At 40.6% G+C, this 19,339-nt stretch overlaps 1 long non-coding RNA gene across 1 annotated transcript; it reads left to right on the top strand.

Annotated features, from left to right (window-relative positions):
• The first annotated feature begins 5,576 nt into the window (after positions 1–5,576).
• On the top strand, positions 5,577–17,306 carry LOC135982018 (uncharacterized). Its single transcript, XR_010599217.1, has 4 exons — positions 5,577–5,730; positions 10,862–10,982; positions 15,490–15,569; positions 16,507–17,306. It is a non-coding gene; the product is annotated as an uncharacterized LOC135982018 (long non-coding RNA).
• Positions 17,307–19,339: the final 2,033 nt, after the last annotated feature.

Raw genomic sequence — 19,339 nt, 5'->3', positions numbered from 1 at the left:
TCCTGAAGGCCTTAGAAGTTAGTGCTTGAACTAGATAAATGGATAAACAGTTTCTATATGGCACTTCTCACATTCAGGGTGTTCTAAGCATTTAAAAAACCCCAGTTAATTTTGAAACTGAACATTTCTGTAATATATTAACACTTCCATTCTGGAATGCAATACACCAGTATTAGCAGCAGCGCTATGTGAAATGCAATATTCACACTTTTGATTTATCTGATGATAATTCAAATTATCTCACTTTAACGGATTCTGGATCTGTTAAACCTACAGAGAAATGTGGATCAGATACCGGTTATCTTGTTACAAAAGAATTTGATTTCATTTATGATAGGCTGTGATATACTGCTATCTTAATCTCAGAATCACATTAGAATTAACATTATGTCATGTCCAGAATAACCCAAAGCACATGAAGGGAGACATATCATACCAGAAACTTTGGAGTGGGGGAAATATATATAATTTCTCCAGATTGGATAACATGTGTTGATATTCAATACAGGTAGCAAGTGTCCATTTATTAAGGCAAACAGAATAATGTCAATGGTAGTGCAGGTTTTTACAGCTGTGTTTTTTCTACTGTGCAAATTATTGCATATCTATATATTGACTCCAAGTTAGCAGGAGCGTGGCCACAGAAACCATGAGTGGACAAAAGACTCCTTAAGAAGCTCCAAACCAACAACCAGAAAGCCTTTTAGCTGTAAGTCAGCAGACTTTTATGTCAAGCTTGGCTGACTAATTATTGCTTATAATTTGCATTAGGATTAATTAACTAATTAGAGAGGAATGTCTGAAGGCAAAGTTATGGCTCTGCTTGTCAAGCTGAGGACTTTAATTATTCTGATATTTTTAATTATAATCAGCTGCTGAATGAGAATTACATTGTCAGCTACTATAGCTGATGCTACAGTGGGTAGCTGGGCTGGAGGAATTGTGGGTATTGTACTACCACTTTACCTAGAACCAGTGGAAAGGTATAGCCAGCAACTCAAACATAATAGGAAAGCCTTCTGGCTGCAATAATCATTAAAAGTATGTACACAGCACGAGGCAAACTGTGACAGTTCAGGGTTACGTGTCATGTTAAGAGTGAAGCGGGAACTGCTCTCGAGCGGTAAAGAAGCCAGTATTCTGCTTTGTTTTCATTCTGAGTCTATTCTCGGGTCCGCAGAGCCACGTTGCTCTATGGAGCACGGTGCAGCAGAGAATGCCCAGCCCAGGAAGGGAGCAGGACAAAAGTGGCTTTATGCATAAGTTAGAGCAGCTCATGGGGTGCTCTAATTTACACCTGCCTATTCAGTGCTTCAGAGTCTAGCACCCCGCAATCTCTATAGAGGCATGAGTCATGGAGGCTCTCACCCTCACTCCTGACATGCCCCCTCTGGTCTGTGGCTTTCAAGGAAGCAGCCCTGTGCGGTGCCTTTACTAAGGAAATTCTCCTCTGATTCCTTATGGCACAATTCCAGCTCTGTTCTGGCTCCAGAGAGGCATATGGGGGTTGTATGGAGGAGAGAATCTGTCCCATTATTGTCTGCAAAATCAGCTAGCACAGATGCAAGATACATCATAGCAATAGAGTTTACAAGATATTCATCAAGATATGGCAGCGTATCTGGAATCAGCCTTTTTTGTATGATATTCTGGCTTAAGGGCATGATTCCGCAAAATCGCCATGAGTAACTTTATGCAGTGAGTCAATAAGACCGTTCCTGAGTAGTTACTCCAGTGCATAAGTGTTTGCAGGATTGGGTCTTAACCGTGGTAAGATGGACAAAGAGCAAATAGCTTCCGACCAGTTCAGCCAGAGATGGCATAAGAACAAACAACACTGAGCTTGTCTGTGCCTATCAGACCATTACACTCAATCCCCCCTTCCTTATGTTGTGAGAGAATTACAACACAGAATTACAAGCCCAAGATACTTCAAAATGGCCCATTCTAAACCATGCCTTTTTTGTTAACCTTGTAGAGGGTATGTCTACACTACAGCAACACCACTATGGTGGTGCAGCTCTTCGGCTGTAGCACCTTTGTGTTGTAGATGCTTCTTGCATGGACAGAAGGGATTTTTTTCATTGATGTAGTTAATACACTTCCCTGAGAGTCAGTTACTAGGTCGAAGGAAGAATTCTTCCATCGACTTAGTTGTGTCTACACTGGGGATTTGGTCAACATAACCAAAGCATTCAGGGCACATCATATTTTCAAAGCCCTGAGCAATGTAGCTAGGTCCATCTAATTTTTAAGTGTAGACCAGGTCTTATTTTAAGACATTACAGTGCGAGTTAAGGACAAAACGCCACCCTTAAAGGGACACTATCAGATAGTTTTAGGGCCAACATTTTAGGTGTAGTATAGAAATAATAAAGAGTTTGACAAAACTCTAGATGACTACAAAAGGCTGTCAGGATATTTCAAAACAAAAGAAGTGTGCGGTGGAGGTGGGAGTCTTTGTGTTCCAATCAGTGCTGCCAACTCTTCTGTTTTATTGCAAGTCTCAGGATATTTGGTGTTTTTTCTTAGATTCCCCAGCTCCTGGAGTCATGTTATTATGTAAGACCCTCATCTTGCATTAAAATAAGTAAGACTCTGGTTTATGTGGTGGTAGACAAAAGCTTGAAAATGACTTGAGTGCACTCCACAGGCTCATAAACCAAGTAGGTAAATAAAAATAATAACGCCTAGCTCTTCTATAGCACTTTTCATGAGTAGATCTCTAGGTGATTTACAGAGGAGGTCACTATTACTCCCATTTCACAGATAGGGAAACTGAGGTAGAGAGTTGAAGTGACTTGCTCAAGGGAACGCAGGTCTTCCAAGTCCCTCTCCAATGCACTCTTCAACTCCATAGATAGATAGATAGATAGATCATGATTTTTTAAGCCAGGTTCATGATTTTTGGGGGAGTGGGCTGACTCGTGCTTTCTGAACAGTTGGAGTGGCAGTACTGCAGCTTTTAATAATTTAAAATAAAAAAAACCAGTCCATATTGTGTCATTGACATATAACTGGAACACACTTGATTTCTATGGGAATCTTCGCTTAAAACCTGATAATCTGATACGGCTATTCATTTCCTTCTCATTGACACAAAGTCCTCTTTGCATGAATGTAAATGAGGGTGTGAAGAAATCTTAGTGTAGATGAGAATCAGGCCCTTAAATGCTTTCCTGAGTCAGGGTTTAAGACCATCCTACTCAGGAAAGAATTTAATGACTAACTTTAAGCATGTGCTTACCTCTTACTGATTTAAAAGGGACTCAGGGCAGGTCTACACTGCAGGGCTAAATCGACCTAAGTTACGCAAATCCAGCTACAGGAATAACGTAGCTGGAGTCGACGTACGTTAGGTTGACTTATTGCGGTGTCTACACAATGCTGGGTCGACGGGAGAAATTTCCCCGTCGACTTACCTCATGCTTCTCGTTCTGATGAAGTACCGGAGTCAACGGGAGAGCAGTCGGCGGTTGATTTAGTGGCTAGATAGATTGCCTCAGCATCGATCCATGGTAAGTGGACACAAGCCCTCCGTCACATAGTTAAGTGCTCTCCTGTGTAGGGATGCTTTCTTGAACGAGAGCCTTCCTGTTGAGAATAATAGTGCTACTTTCTGTGAGATTTCCCGTTGACTACAATGTGTTTTCAGGAGCCAGGCCCTGTGATGGTCAACTTTTAAGCCTTTTTGTTTGTTAAATATTTTTATAAATATCATAAACAACAAAATACAGCTATAATAATTTACATAATAGGGAAATACATAATGGGATTAAAAATACACTTTAGATTGTAGTTTGGAAATCTATTCAAACCCTGATCGTGTAAACATAACATACATGGAAAAATTTTACTTGTGTGATCACTCCCGTGGGTTTAATGGGACTACTTACGTGTAGAGTATGGAAAGTATCAGAGGGGTAGCCGTGTTAGTCTGGATCTGTAAAAAGCAACAGAGTGTCCTGTGGCACCTTTAAGACTAACAGATGTATTGGAGCATAAGCATAAGATTCACCCACGGAAGTTTATGCTCCAATACATCTGTTAGTCTTAAAGGTGCCACAGGACTCTCTGTTGCTTTTTACTTGTATGGAAGTGTTTGCAGGATTGGGACCTTGAAGTGTAAGCTCCTTGGGGCCCTATTTTTGTTCTGTGTTTGGGCCAGGGACTTATTTTCATTCTGTGTATACAGTATCTCGCATAATGGGGCCCTGGTTTATATTTGAGGTCCCTAGGCACTAGTGCAATAAAATAAAAAAATACAATCACTAAAAAGCATCTATGTGTATGTATTTGCTACTACTATTATCTACTAATATTAAAAATAGTCACTGACTAGGTATGTAACAGGAGGTTTGGAAAGATTGTTGTAGTCCAGGGATCAGCAACTTTTGGCACGCGGCCCATCAGGGAAATCCGCTGGTGGGCCAGGCTGGTTACTTTACCTGCAGCATCTGCAGGTTTGGTTGATCGTGGCTCCCACTGGCCGCAGTTCGCTGCTCCAGGCCAATGGGGGCTGCAGGAAGCAGCGCGGGCTGAGGGATGTGCTGGCCGCCGCTTCCCACAGATCCCATTGGCCTGAAGCAGTGAACCGCAGCCAGTGGGAGCTGCGATCGGCTGAACCTGCGGACGCTGCAGGTAAACAAACCATCCCGGCCCGCCAGCGGATTTCCCTGATGGGCCACGGGCCAAAGGTTGCGGATCCCTGTTGTAGTGTCTGAAGATTTTTTTTTTTGTAACATAAATATTTCCCAACCACGTTTTCAAATTGCAAACCACACATTCCATCGTTTTAGACTACATACTGCCCTCATAATTGCATCTGACCCGTGAATTGAAATCAATGAGGGGGCCAGAAGAAAGTGTGAGAGGGTATAAATTAAAGTAAGTGCACGAAAAGGTTTCACATTTTTACACCCTCCTGTTAGTTGCCTTTTCCTCTAGAGCCCTTGCCATGCATGCTACAGCATCATAGACTCATTTGGCCCAATTCTGCTGTCAGTTACAACAGTGAAAATCTCTATTGCAGCTAAGAAGGGATTTTGACCTTAGTCAGTTTTCTGACTGTATGTCAAATTAGAGAACTGGAATGAGTGGATGAGATGAAAACACAGCAAGCTAGATTGACAGTTGGCCCTACAGGAGCATGCAGGGAAGCCAGGGGGTGAAAGACCCCCACCCATGCATCTACCCCTGCCCTCTGTGGGTATCTCCCCTAACTGAGAGTGAGCCTCTCCACTCAAGCTAGTGTGCTTAATGGGGAAGTAGAGCAAATAACAGATGACACAGAGAAGGCTGAAGTGTTTAATTTTTTTTCCAGCCTTCACTAAAAATGTTAATTATGACCTGATACTTAAGACAGGGCCCGTGAGATCTCACATTACAACACCCCTTATTACTCTAATATACACCCTACTTTTGTAAAACAAACCCTTGAGCTTAACAGTCGCCAAACATTTCCAAATGGACTGAGCAGTAGGACTGAGTGAAACCCACTGGTTTGAGTGAATCAAAATCAAAGGGTTTAGCTCACCTGAGTTGTGATATTCAATTTCTTGGAATTTCAGATTCACACAGACATTGAAAACATCAAGCAACCCATTGTGAGATCGCTATAAAATTTCCCAGTCTTTTTCTAGGTACCCCAAAACGCAGTATACAGAGTGCACAGTCAGGATACAGAAGATAAGGTTTGCAAGAGTCCCTTTGAATAGAGTCTTTTGCCAGGTAAGGATCAAATTCTAATCTCAGTTATACCTGTGTAAATCTAGAGTAACTTCAATGAAGTCAAACATGTACAACAATGTAACTGAGATCAGAGGAGGAGAGGGATCACTCAGGGGAGGAAAGGGATAGCTCAGTGGTTTGAGTATTAGCCTGCTAAGCCCAAGCATGTGAGTTCAATCCTTGAGGGGGCCACTTAGGGATCTGGGGCAAAATCAGTACTTGGTCCTGCTAGTGAAAGCAAGGGGCTGGACTCAAGGTCCTTTCCAGTTCTAGGTGATAGGATATCTCCAATTTAATCAGAATTTGACCCCTAGTTAGTAGTACCTGTGAGATATCATATTTTAGAAATGTCTTATACCCAATCCAGACTGGGGTTTCTACTCATTTATTTACTGGATATAACATGACGAAAAAGGAAAGTGTAAATACATTTCTTAATGGGAAAGTAGAGTAAATAACAGATGACACAGAGAAGGCTGAAGTGTTTAATTTTTTTTTCCAGCCTTCACTAAAAATGTTAATTATGACCTGATACTTAACACTATTAAGATTAACAACAAGGGGGAAGGATCTCCGGCCAAAAAAGGGAAAGAACAGGTTTCGGAGTATTTAAATAGCATAGATACATTTAAGTCATCAGGCCCTGATGAAATTTACCCTAGAGTGTATTAGGAACTAGCCAAAGCAATCTCTGAACCATTAGGAATTATGTCTGAGAACTCATGGATGATGGACGAGTTCCCAGAAGGACTGGCGAAGGGCAAGCATAGTACCTATCTTCAAAAAAGGGAAATGGAGAACCTGGGGAATGATAGACCATTCAGCCTAATTTTGATACCTGGAAAGATACTAGAACAAATTATTAATCACTTCGTAAGCATCTGCAAGATAATAGGGTGATAAGAAATAGCCAGCATGGATTTTTCAATATCAAATCATGCCAAATCAACCTAATTTCCTTCTCTGACAGGGTTACTGGCCTAGTAGAAAGGGGGAAGCAGTACATGTGATATATGTTGATTTTAGTACAGCTTTGGACACCATTCTACATGACATTCTCATAAGCAAACTAGGGAAATGTGGTCTTGATGACATTACTATAAGGTGGATGTGCACAACTGGTTGAAAGACCTTACTCAAAAAGTAGTGCTATCAGACTTGGGAGGATGTATCAAATGGGGTCCCACAGGGATCTGTCTTGAGTCTGGCACTATTCAATATTTTCATTAGCAACTTGGGTAATGGAGTGGAGAGTATGCTTATAAAATTTGTGGATGACACCATGCTGGGAGTTGCAAGTATTTTGGAGGACAGGATTAGAATTCAAATTGATCTTGATAGATTGGAGAATTAGTCTGAAATAAATAAAATGAAATTCAACAAAGACAAGTGCAAAGTACTGCACCTAAGAAGGCAATATCAAATGCACAAATGCAAAAAGGGAATAATTAGGTAGGTAGCAGTATTGCAGAAAAAGACCTCAGGATTATAGTATATCACAAATTGAAGATGAATTAACAGTGTGATGTTGTTTGGAGAAAGGCAAATGTCATTCTGGGATGCCTTAACCGGAGTGTGATATGTAAGACACGAGAGGTAATAGTTCCTTTCAACTCAGCACTGGGGAGGCCTCTGCTGGAGTACTGTGTTTAGTTTTGGGCATCACACTTCAAGAAAGATTTGAGAGAGTCCAGAGGAGAGCATTAAACATGATACAAGGTTTAGAAAATATGACCTATCAGGATAGATTGAAAGAATTGGGCAGGTTTAATCTAGAGAAGATAAGGATGAGAGAGAACATGATAATAGTCTTTAAATTTGGAGAAGATTGTTGAGAGATAAAAGGTAGGTGAGGTAATAGTTTGTATTGTTCCAAAAAGGATGGTGATCAATTGTTCTGCATGTCTACTGAAGGTAGACTTAAAGCTTAGTTTGCAGCAAGATTTAAGTTAGATATTAGGAATAATTTTCCGACTATAAGACTAGTTAAGCACTGGAACAGACTACCAAGGGAGGTTGTGGATCATCATTGGAGGTTTTTTAAGAAGAAGTTTGACAAACATCTGTCAGGGACGGTCTAGGTATTCTTAATCCTGTTTCAGCACAGGGGGATAGACTAGGATGACATCTTGAGGTCCCTTAGAGCTCTACACTTCTGTGATCCTACAATTCTAAAAGTCATTGTTGAAGTTGTGGTGGAAATCTGCAAGGGGAGATTAGGTTGTCTGTCCATGGGATGAAAATTTTATTGATGTATCTCAGGTATATCATCAGTTTTTGTTGCATTTTTAAAGACATTCTTCCCCAAAGTGGCCCATGAAGAGGTTGGTATATTGGAGAGCCATCCTAGTATCATGGCTATTCTCATGGTTTGGTTAAAGTGTTTGCCAAACTCATCCATTTTATCCTCACTCACCTAACTTCACATTCAACAACAATGTGTTTGGAGTGGATATCTGAGGGTTGTTCATTGTAGATATTTGAGGTAGGTAGCGATGTAGTGATGGTGAGGGATGTTGGTGTATCGGGAGGTAACATCCATGATAGCAAGTATGGTGTTCTGATGGAGGTTGTTGAAGTCAGGGAGTTTCTGGAGCAAGTTTGGTGGAGAAAACTTGGCCTTCGTGTGATGAATTGTGTGAGGATGTTTTTTATGAGTCCCGATTTTCCTTCAGGAAAAGTGTAGGGCCAGAGATGATGGGTCTGCCTGGGTTCCTGGTGTTGTGTATCTTGGGAAGCATTTAGAACCATGGGTTGGTGGGGGATGAGTAATGGAGTTTCTCTTGAAGTTGTCCGGAGGGAAGGATTTGATGCTATCCTTAAATTGCTGGGTATGTTGTGGTGTGGGGTCTTCTTTATAGTTGGTGACATGGGAGACTTTTCAGCTGGTCTCACTGATATAGTCATCATGGTTGAGGACTACTGTGACACTCCCTTTGACTACTGGTTTGATCACTATTTGGTGGTTGGATTTCAGGGACTGTATAGCTATCCTTTTGGCAATCAGAGATTGTGATGGATGTGATGTTTAAGGATTTCTTCACAATTGATTTTTTTCTGAAGCAATCAATGTAATCATCAAGTGTGTGGTTTCATCTGCTGGTGTGTGTCTAAATCAGATTATTCTTTTTTTGTATTATTGTCAGTGGGGATGTGGTATTTTGAGTGGTGTTGTCTTTGTTGTGAAATAATTCTTTAAGGTGGAGTCAGCAAAAGAATTCTTCTAGTTCTACACATTAGTATGGTATGAGGTTCTGTGTGATGGGGCAGAAGTTCAATTCCTTAGAGAGCACAGATCCAACTGGGGGCTTCCTTCTCCAAGGTTGTCAAGCTGATGCCTTTCATAAGCAACGAGGTCAACATTTTCTAACTCAGGTGCTTTAAAATTAAGCAGTTCTATCCATGTATATGTATCTAATTCTGGCCTGATTTTCAGAGGTCCTGAGCACACACAGCGACCTCTAAGGTCATTGGGAGATGTGAGCTCTCAGTGCTTCAGGAAATCAGAGCGCAGATTTATGGTCCCAGATCAGGCCCAGGACTTAGGAGACTTAAGTTCTATGGCTAACTCCGCCACTGACCAGCCAGGTGACCTTAGAAAAGTCACTTCACCTCTCTGTGCCTCAATTTTCCTATCTGTAAATGATATTTTCCTCCTTTGTGAAGAGCTTCTGAGATTTATTGATGAAAAATGCTATCTAAGAGGTAACAGAGAACTACAGAAACAGTTTCTCCTCCCTTGGTGTTCACACCTCAACTGCTAGCAGAGCACCTCACCCTCCCTGATTGAACTAACCTCGTTATCTCCACACTGATATATACCTGCCTCTGGAGATTTCCATTACTTGCATCTGAAGAAGTGAGGTTCTTACCCACGAAAGCTTATGCTCCCAGTACTTCTGTTAGTCTCAAAGGTGCCACAGGACCCTTTGTTGCTTTTTACAGATTCAGACTAACACGGCTACCCCTCTGATACTATCTAAGAGGTGTTCTCATTCTTATTATTAACTTTAAGCATGTCAGCAATACCAATAAAGTCTTCCAAGGCAGTCAATGGTACTATCCACAAACTTAAAGTTAGGCATATGCTGAAGTCTCTTGTCTTTCTAGAGCCTAGGTACCTAAATCTGCCATGAAGATCATGCCAAGAATTAGGCATGGCAGATGGTCTTCTTTCACCCATTTTATTTTTTAAATGGACGTACAAAAAACAGTGCTTGGAAATTACAGGGATTCTAGGGAATATGCTGGATATTTTAGAGACATTCTAGCTAGGTATAGCTTTTTTCATGAACAAAAACAATAAGCCAATGAATTGGAGCCAAATCTACTTATAATAATTAGCGATGGGAGCTTTTCTGTTATTAAGACTGACATTATATAGAGGGAATATTTGTTTCCGTCTAAGTACAAAGAAGACAAATGCTTGGAAGACAAATGCAATTATACAATAGTGAAACCATTTCCAAAAAGCAAACAAAACTCCTGGCAATAAGTGTGTTCAAATGAAATCTTGAGAGCTATAAATAGAGACATTGGACTCTAGTCTTCCTCTCAGTCAAATCCATCACCTTCTCCTACTTGTCATAGCAGAAAAGTGAAATAGCAAAAGCTTTATCTGTGAAAAGTGACTTATTAGGGATGGGGAACAGGAGAATAGGCTGGAATCATTTATCAGAATATCTAGCTATCTGGTGGGCCAAATATCATACTAAATACATAATAAATATTTAAAATTGGAACATATTTGAGTTTGATAAGACCACCTATCACTAATCCCTCTCTATAATAATACTTGGCATTTACTGTATAAAGCAATATCATGACCTCTACTTATTATTCCTATCTTGGAGTTTTGCATGGCCACCAACTACCATAGTATCCGAGTGTCTTCCACATTAAATCAATAGCAATAACAAAGTGCCTACTAAACTTCATGGAGTGTCTGGCACATCTCCCTCTTGGGGGTCAAAATTGCTTCAGGGAGGTTTGGTGGGTTTTTTAAAGTTTTTATTACTTTCCTCTCTTATTTTGGTTGGTAAAGGTTTAAGGTTAGACAGTAGTGTCATCAGCTTCATTATTATAATCTGTTAATACACGTACTTCTCTGCTATGTCTTTGTTTCTTTCAGTTGTAAGGAAAAATAACAATGTGATAGCTTCAGTCCCACACATGAATAAGAGCCCAGAGACATTTAAGAATGTACCAACGTTTCAACTGGTGTTAACGGATACAGCTCCATTGAGGTCCAGGTAGCTATGCTGATTTATCCCAGATGAAGATCTGGTTCTTTGTAGTCTCCTGTTTCCTAAAATTCTTTTTTAATCTTTTGCCAGCTCCTCTTGCTTCCCAGCTCAAGTTCTTCTTCACTCCTCCATTTTTCTTCCCCCACCAACTTCTGAAACATGTAACTAGTATGGAGAGTGCAGGATGGGTTATGTGGATAAATCAGGGCCTTGTTCCTTAGTCTCTTTAATCCATGAGACTCCCCTGACTGTTGGGGAAGACCCTGCTCTGGCTATATGTGTACAGGACAAATAGGGAATGTTAATGACTGGACTAAAAGAGACAGCCAGTAGTTTACAGGTCACCCAGAAATCTTGTACCATTCTACGTGTGGAGGAAGGTGAGGAATGGAGGGAGAGGAGTTGATTTACTGGGGCCCAAAAGAGGGAAAGAATCCTGGGTGGATGGAAATTCAAATCTCTCTCCAGGCATCCCTCTAACATCAAACAACTCCTCTCCTGTGCCTCTAGCTCAGATATAGCAACTCTTGGGGAGTTCCCATCATGATGTTCATTATTAATTCCTAATAGAAAGGATGTTCACAACAATAAATATTCCACCAATTTAGGTATGGATGGACTGAAAAGAAGCAACAACTGGAAAAACCCATGAATGCCCCCTAGAAATATATGCATTTCCTTATATAGGCTCTTCCATCACCCAGTACCTTTGCACCCTCATAACTCTATAAAAATCAGCACCTACAAAATTAATCATTTCCCTTCTGATGATTAGATAAACCCCTGCCTTCAAGATTTAACAGTTATAGCTGTGTGCCATGGGTACTCCTTAATGCCATACAAATACTTAGCCAAAGGCCTGCCTCGGTAATTATGCCTTAATTTCTGCCTTGAAGGCAGCCAACTCTGGCTGTGATGAACCATCAGAGGAAGGGAAATGCGTGGGGATTTTTCCCTTAATGCTTGGAATTCGCTTTCCCTAGAGGTGGGATCCACTTTATTGAGATTAAAAGAAAAAAATATGGACCATTATCTAACACAGATGCTGGTCACACTAGATATATTTTTGGTATAAACTGTATTAGATTCTTAGTACAGGTGCCTCTTGTTCTCTTCAATAGGGATGAACTGCTCACTCTAAAGTCAGGAAAGGATTTCCCTTTGTGGTACATTGGCAGGGACCTTAGGATATTTTTTGCCTTCTCCTGACTCACTGATCAGGGATCAGGTGGGCAGATGCCACACAATAAGTTTCATAGATTTCCAGGGGGCGGGTGTTGAGCATTGATGGCCTTCCTTTTCATCTTGTCTTTCTATTAAAAGTTGCTTTCAAAGTATTTTGGTTGTCCTTTGGAGAAGTATAACTGTAGTCCAGATGAAGATAGGAGAGGATAAATCCTATATGACTGATGCACTATATTCTTCTGAAAAACCATTCACTCACATAGGAAACACACATAAGATACAGTATAGCCTTTAAATAACTAAAGGTACCTTTTGCTCCCCCCGCAAATTTGATACACAAGAAGCTCTTAAAATGTTTGTCTCTTATATTCTTTGCTCAGATGAAAATTCTCTGCACTTTTGTCCATGTAAACATAGAATTAGTCTCCTGCAAGTTTAGGTGGTTGCAGTTCCTGAACACAGTTATATTTTGCAGATAACAGGATTAGCTTGGATGTGGGTAATAAGTTGGTGAATCTCCCCCTGGCCATTTCTCAACACTGTGAGAGCACTAATCCTTTATGCTTTGATGTCTTCTAGTTTTCCATCAGGTGCAGCTCGGCACATTTGTCCTGGGGCAGTCAGCGCTCTTATAAGATCTCATAGTGTCCTCATTAGCTGCGCCTATTTACCCAGCCAGCCTGTTGAACCCAATTTATAGTTTATGTGATTAATTCCCAAAGTACAGTAAACTCTAGCTTTAAGGCTCTCTATTATACGACTGCATCTCATATAAGGGCAAACACTAGCTAGTGCTCTTTTGTTATATGGCTTCCCCGTATATAAAACTATAATAATTTTGCTCTCAACTACACATTAAGCATCATTGTATATACCTCCTTTCAGACATATAGCCCATAACATTTTTTACACGTTGGCTCATAAAGAAACAAGCATATGAGAAGGTCATTGCTTACTTTTTCTCTCTTTTTTTTTTAACTCTTTGTTTTTAACATTTTATATTACAATTGTCGGTATTGTTGAGTGAGTCTAACAAGGCACATAATTTACACTGTTTATCCATCAAATTGTCGGTCACAAAGGCTTTAGCAATCAAAGTCACAGCCCATATCCACTGGCACTTTTTTTTAAAACATGCAGGTTTTGTAGATAAAAGACTTGAGTTGTGAATTTTTATACAGCCTTTTAAGTCAGCTGATGACATCTGTCAGCTTCACCCTATTTGCTCCTATTGGGATATGAGCTGCAAGAGTTGGATCTTGCTGGCAATTTGCATCCAAAAGAACTTTATATCTTTTTTTTATTTTTTATTTTTTTTGCCAGTGGGTGATCATTTCCATCTGTCTCAGCTCAGGGGTTCATTGGGAGAGACACCTTGAAACACCTTTCCCACCTTCTCCTTGCCATCTTTCCCACCCTTCCAGTTTCAAAAAGCACAGCTCTTTGGGTGAACCAATTCCTTTAGATATATCCTATCAGTGAATAGACAAACAAGATCACAAAATCTCTGAGCCTTTGGGGCCAGATACTGATAACCTTACTCACAATGAGAGCTGGAGTATATAGGGCTACTTGTGTAGTAAGGGGCTAACACTATGTGAGTAATGGTATCAAAAAGCAAAATCCTTTACATGCAGAGACCTATACAGAGGGTAAGCATAGTTCACTTTCAGTAGTACCTTACCTCCCAAGCAACTCCATTAGACTAGTTGTGTAATAAGACAACACACATCATGAGTAAAGTGGCAGAATTGGACCTTAAATGGCTTGCGAATGGCGTAGATGTAAACTTTGGACACTGGAGACTGATTGTGACCTCACACCAGGCTTACACCAAAGCCTCTCCATCGATTTCAGTGGACACTCCTGATCTATATCAGTGTAAGAGCTGAACCAGCCCTGGAAGATGCTTTTTAGCTACAAATCTGGTACAATACAGGTCGCAGCAGAGCAAGCTTTCCCCTAGGCTGCCTCAGTAATATGCCTTGAATTTGACCTGCAGTGATCAACCACCTCTAGGGGCAACAGAATAATTCAGTCTCCATGCCCTTTCTCCTTCAGCAGTTCTAGTGAGACTGCGGACATCTGTCACAAAGAGCTGGATGGAGGCAACCAGTACATCCTGTCTGTCTATCTGTCTGTCTGATGGGGGACGGGACTCTGGGAAATCATCAGAGAAAAAAGTCTGTATTCCTTATTATCTTGTGACTCAGAGGTAAAGGTCTGTCTGTTGCCAATTCCTGTATCCATCCAATCCTCTATAGCACCCACACTGCTTGTGCTCAGCAGATAGAACTGTTCTGGATTCTGATATTTTTGCCATCTTCATCAGACCTCTCTGTAACTCGCTGGGGCTTAGCTAAGTACACAAGACAAGGCAACTTAGCTACTAGATGAACAACTTCATGCCAAATGCCCAATAGCACGGTGCTCAGCCACAAAATAGGCCGGAACTCCCATTGACTACAGAGTGAACACAAAGCACTTCTCGGATTGGGTCCAGGAAGTCTCCCTAGAAGAAAGTTGCTCACCAAGGAGTCAAGTCTGTGAGCCTGATTCTTTGGTCTGGCAGATGAGAGAAAGTGAACAAGTTCCACCCACTACACTTGGAAAGACCATTGTTAGAGCTGATCAACATTTTCCCAAAGAAAAAATTTCTTGTGGGAAACTTGGATATGTGGGTTTTCACACCTTTTTCCTTTTTTCCAATTGGAAAACTTTGTGAAACAGTAAGAAAGTGGGAAGAAACCACTTTCCCTCATTTTTGGAATTTCCTGTGGGAAAACCAGAATTTTCCAAATGAAACATTTCTAAGGGGAATTTTTCACATGAGAATATTTTCAGGAAAAATCTAGGTTTTATAATTGTTTATATTATAGTAGCACCTAGAGGTGCCAAACCATCATGAGGGCCCCGCCGTGCAAAGTGCAGTACACATAGTGACAGTCCTGCCCCGAAAAGCTTACAATCTAAATAGTCAAGACAAACAAAGGGTGGAAGAAAGGCTTAGAATGTACAACCAGAAGCTTGGGAGCTTAAGCACAGAGAGATTAAGGGGCCTTATACTGAGCCCCTCATTTTCACTAGTGAGCAGTGACTTGCAATAGGTCACACAGGAAGTCAATTACAGTCCAGTGCATAATAAATTATAATATAGCACAAGTTGCAGAAAAATAAATTCTAGTCTCCATTCAAATTGTGAGCAAGTGGACAATCTGAAGCAGCCCCAAGGCAGGTTTAAATTGCTCTGGTAACAAACTGATATGATGAGTTATTGCTGATATGGATGGCCTAATGATCTCATGCCGATAATATTCTGTTTCCTTAGCTGTGCTTCAATGTTTTGCTGACTATACTCAGACTCACACTATGGACAATAGAGAGAGAGCACCAGGAATACATGCTCAGGTACAGCGGCTTTTATATCTGGTAGGTCAGCCCTTGATTTTCACAATTGTTTAGCACTCGCAACTCCAGTTGACGTCACCCGGAGCGGCAGGTATTCAGCTGCTCGGAACATAAAGGCCCCAGGTACACAGTGGCAATTTATTGTGTAGATTCATACCCAAGACAGATTACCATAGCTTCTTGCCCACTTCTAATGGACAGTTGGAGTAGATTATTCCTTTTCCTGGGATTCAAAACTTCCTTCCAAAAAGCCAGTCAAATTGCCATATTCTGCCCATCCCTGATAAAATACTGCTATAGAATTAATAGGGCTGACACCAGTTGGGTTCTATAGAACGTACGGTGTTCTGCAGATATTGTCCTAAAAGGTATAGAACCGGTTAGAGAATTATACTCCTGCTATAGAATTCCATAGGCTGGTGTAAAAGTGGAAAGCTCAGTTTCCCTGTTAAATTCTCTAGGATTCTTCCCTAAGGGCTAAAACGGCATTGACTTCAACAGTAGCACAAGGGTAACTGGAGGCAGAATTGGGCATATAATGTCTGTAAGCACGATTCTGCTGCTAATAACTACAATCCAACATATACTGTAATTAAGACAATAGGGTTTGCTAATATCAGATCTGATGATTCTAGCCAGAAATACAGCTGGGGAATCTTTATCAGATAATCAGACTTTGATTTTTATGAATTTGTTTGTTATTCAGAAATGTTGGACAATGCTTGATGCAAACATATCTTGCTATTTGTTAGTCTTGAGAAGAGCTGGATGCAGAAGGTGTGGGGGAGAAACTGCAAACATTTTCGGGGGGAAAACTACCCCCACCCCCCTGTTTTTTCCCCAGAAATTGGAAATTTCAAAAAATTTCAATGAGTTCTATTCATAATGTGTGATTGGTCACATAGATCACAAAGGGTTGTTTCTCCTTCCTGAATAGATGACCAAAGGAGGGGACTCAATGTGATTTCAAGATGGTCTTATGTACACTTCCTGTGGGAATCCTCAAATGAGCACATGAGCATTTGCACTAGAACTTGTGAAACTCTCTTTCTGCAACCACTACAGTGAACAGAATCATTCCTGAGAAGAATCCTGGGAAATGAGTAATAGGGTAATAGAAGAGTAAAAAGAGTAATAGAAATAGTATGCTAACTGTTGTGGTGAATTTGGGGTTCATATTCAAAATGAATGTCAATAAATACTTTTCAGTATTAACCAGCTGTAGTTACAAGCAGCCTGCAGTATATGAATACTCTTTAAGTAAGGAGACTTTGTAGCATTTGGGTAAATAGCACAACCAAGATTTTAGAAAATAGGTGCCAACTTTATGCACGTAGGTCCATAGTTAGGAACCAAAATAAGTGGCCTGTTTTTCAGAGGGGCTCAGCACCCAGCAACTCCCATTGACTTAAACCAGCTGTCCTGCTGGGAATGGCTGCTCAGGGACGTCTGATATGATAATACAATTCTTTGAAACATTTGGCATCGGCATGCTACTAGCAGGATTGGCAATATGATTGATAACTGATTCTGGGAGTAATAATAATAATGTAAGAGTAATGCTCAGCATTTATATAGCGATTTTCATCCCAAAATCTCAAGAGGCTTTATAAAAGCAGGTGTTGGTGTCACTAATTGACGTATCTGAAAATAGAGGCACAAAGATGATAAGGGAGTTATCCAAGGATACACAAGTCAGTGGTAAAACCAAGAATAAATCCTAGGTCTCCTGTCTCCCAGTCCCATGCTTGAATCACCAGGCCACAGTGCTCAATTTGACAAATCATGTAAGAAATATTCTTTGTGCCCAAAGCAACATTACCTATTCCATGTGTTCAAAGATAAACTGCTTCTGGACAAACCTGTTTTGGTCAGTTTTTGAAGGATACTCTTCAGAGTTTTCACACATACGTAGGATCTCAGTGGGCCTTCTGAACTTTTCCATGGCACCTGTAAATCAGGTTCCTTTTAGAGAAGACTCTAAATTTACCCAGATGTGCTGTAGAAACTATGTGAGGTGCATTCATTGTTTGTATTTCAAAGGGCCTTATCTGTATTCAGAAGGAATGGGAGATCTTTCCCCCATAGCAGCAAATGGCTGTTCCTACAGCCATTTTTTGCCTGACTTTTGATGTTGGTTAGTACATTATGCACAGCCGCCTCTGTGTTTGCTCTGCTATTCAGTTGCATCACTCTCCCCAGTTTCAACAGAGGCTGCGGTTTTAATGGTATATTTCAGCATACGGATTGGCTCCAGTGTGAGCCAGGGACTCCTTGTGAATACCTTATGACAAATTCTGCATTCTAATCTGTGTCTGAAGGCATCATTCAAAACCATGCCCCTCAGTGCTCTGACAGTTTCTTTGTATTCGCACCATTGGAAGAAATGGAATCTGCCTCACTCTTATTCCTTTTATGGAATCTGAACATTTCCATTATAACTAGTACCCGGCGGAAGCACAGAGTGACCTGCCAGCACATTTCTCTCTCTTTCCTTAACCAAACATTGTATTTACTGGCTGGGCTAGGGTGTACCATTAATTACAGCACATGGTTTCTGCCGAAATTCCAGTCATTACCGACAAAAGTGCTGCTTTTGAAGCATATTTTGAAATGCTAGCTGCTATGATAGATGGGCTAAGTAATGTTCTGACACTGGCAGCCTATGTGCCTTTCCAGCCAATGAGGGGAATGATGAAATAATTTCCTTCCAACTAGCACCTCTTCCTTTCCTTCCCCATTTCTGTTTAATACACCAGAATTCTTAATATAAGAAAACGGAGGCGGTCAGTTATACAGTACTTTAGGGCCAGTTCCTATCACTGTTACACTGAGTAGAGAAGCCCCACTTACTTCAAGAGAAGCCCGACTGTTTTCAGTGGGATTACTCACAAAGTAGTCGGCAAGAATAGAATTTGTCCCTATGAAGAATACACCATAAAATGAATTTTTAAAGTAATTCATACAAATACGTGTCCTGTTTTACTATCTATGTAACTTTGATCCAGATTATGACTCCAATTAAAACCCTTTAAATAGAATTGTTCCCCTCCCCCTCAAAAACACACGAAGCATATATAGGATGTACGGTGATGTGTCAAGATATAAAGGTTTTGTTGCCAATTTGGGGGGGATGAGTTGCATAGCTCATATATGAGTAGTATGGCCGTCCCAAACCCATGCCAATAAAACTATATACTACACCGGGGTAGACAACCTATGGCACACATGCTGAAGGTGGCACACAAGCTGATTTTCAGTGGCACTCACACTGCCCAGGTCCTGACCACCGGTTCGGGGGGCTCTGCATTTTAATTTAATTTTAAATGAAGCTTCTTAAACATTTTAAAAACCTTATTTACTTTACATACAACAATAGTTTAGTTATATATTATAGACTTATAGAAAGAGACCTTCTAAAAACGTTAATATGTATTACTGGCACGCGAAACCTTAAATTAGAGTGAATAAATGAAGACTCGGCACACCACTTCTGAAAGGTTGCCGACCTCTGTACTACACCATCATGTGTCTTCTGTACATATATAGAGGGACTGATAGAATGAGGTACACGCATAGATAGAGCCAGGAAAATAGAGATATGTGGGGGAATGCAAAATATTTTATTACATAAATACAAGAAGACTCATAGAGGGCAGTGTATGTTATGTGACTGTTTCTAACCAAATGACCGTCACACTTTTGTTTCACCCAACATCATCACATATTTCCTAAAGACATTTTTCAGCCAACCTCCCTTCTCCCTTGTT

The sequence above is a fragment of the Chrysemys picta genome, chromosome 3 (assembly GCF_011386835.1).
Source record: "Chrysemys picta bellii isolate R12L10 chromosome 3, ASM1138683v2, whole genome shotgun sequence".
Classification (NCBI taxonomy): domain Eukaryota; kingdom Metazoa; phylum Chordata; order Testudines; family Emydidae; genus Chrysemys; species Chrysemys picta.
The sequence above is the reverse complement of the archived record's forward strand: the minus strand, read 5'-3'. Positions and strand labels throughout refer to the sequence as shown.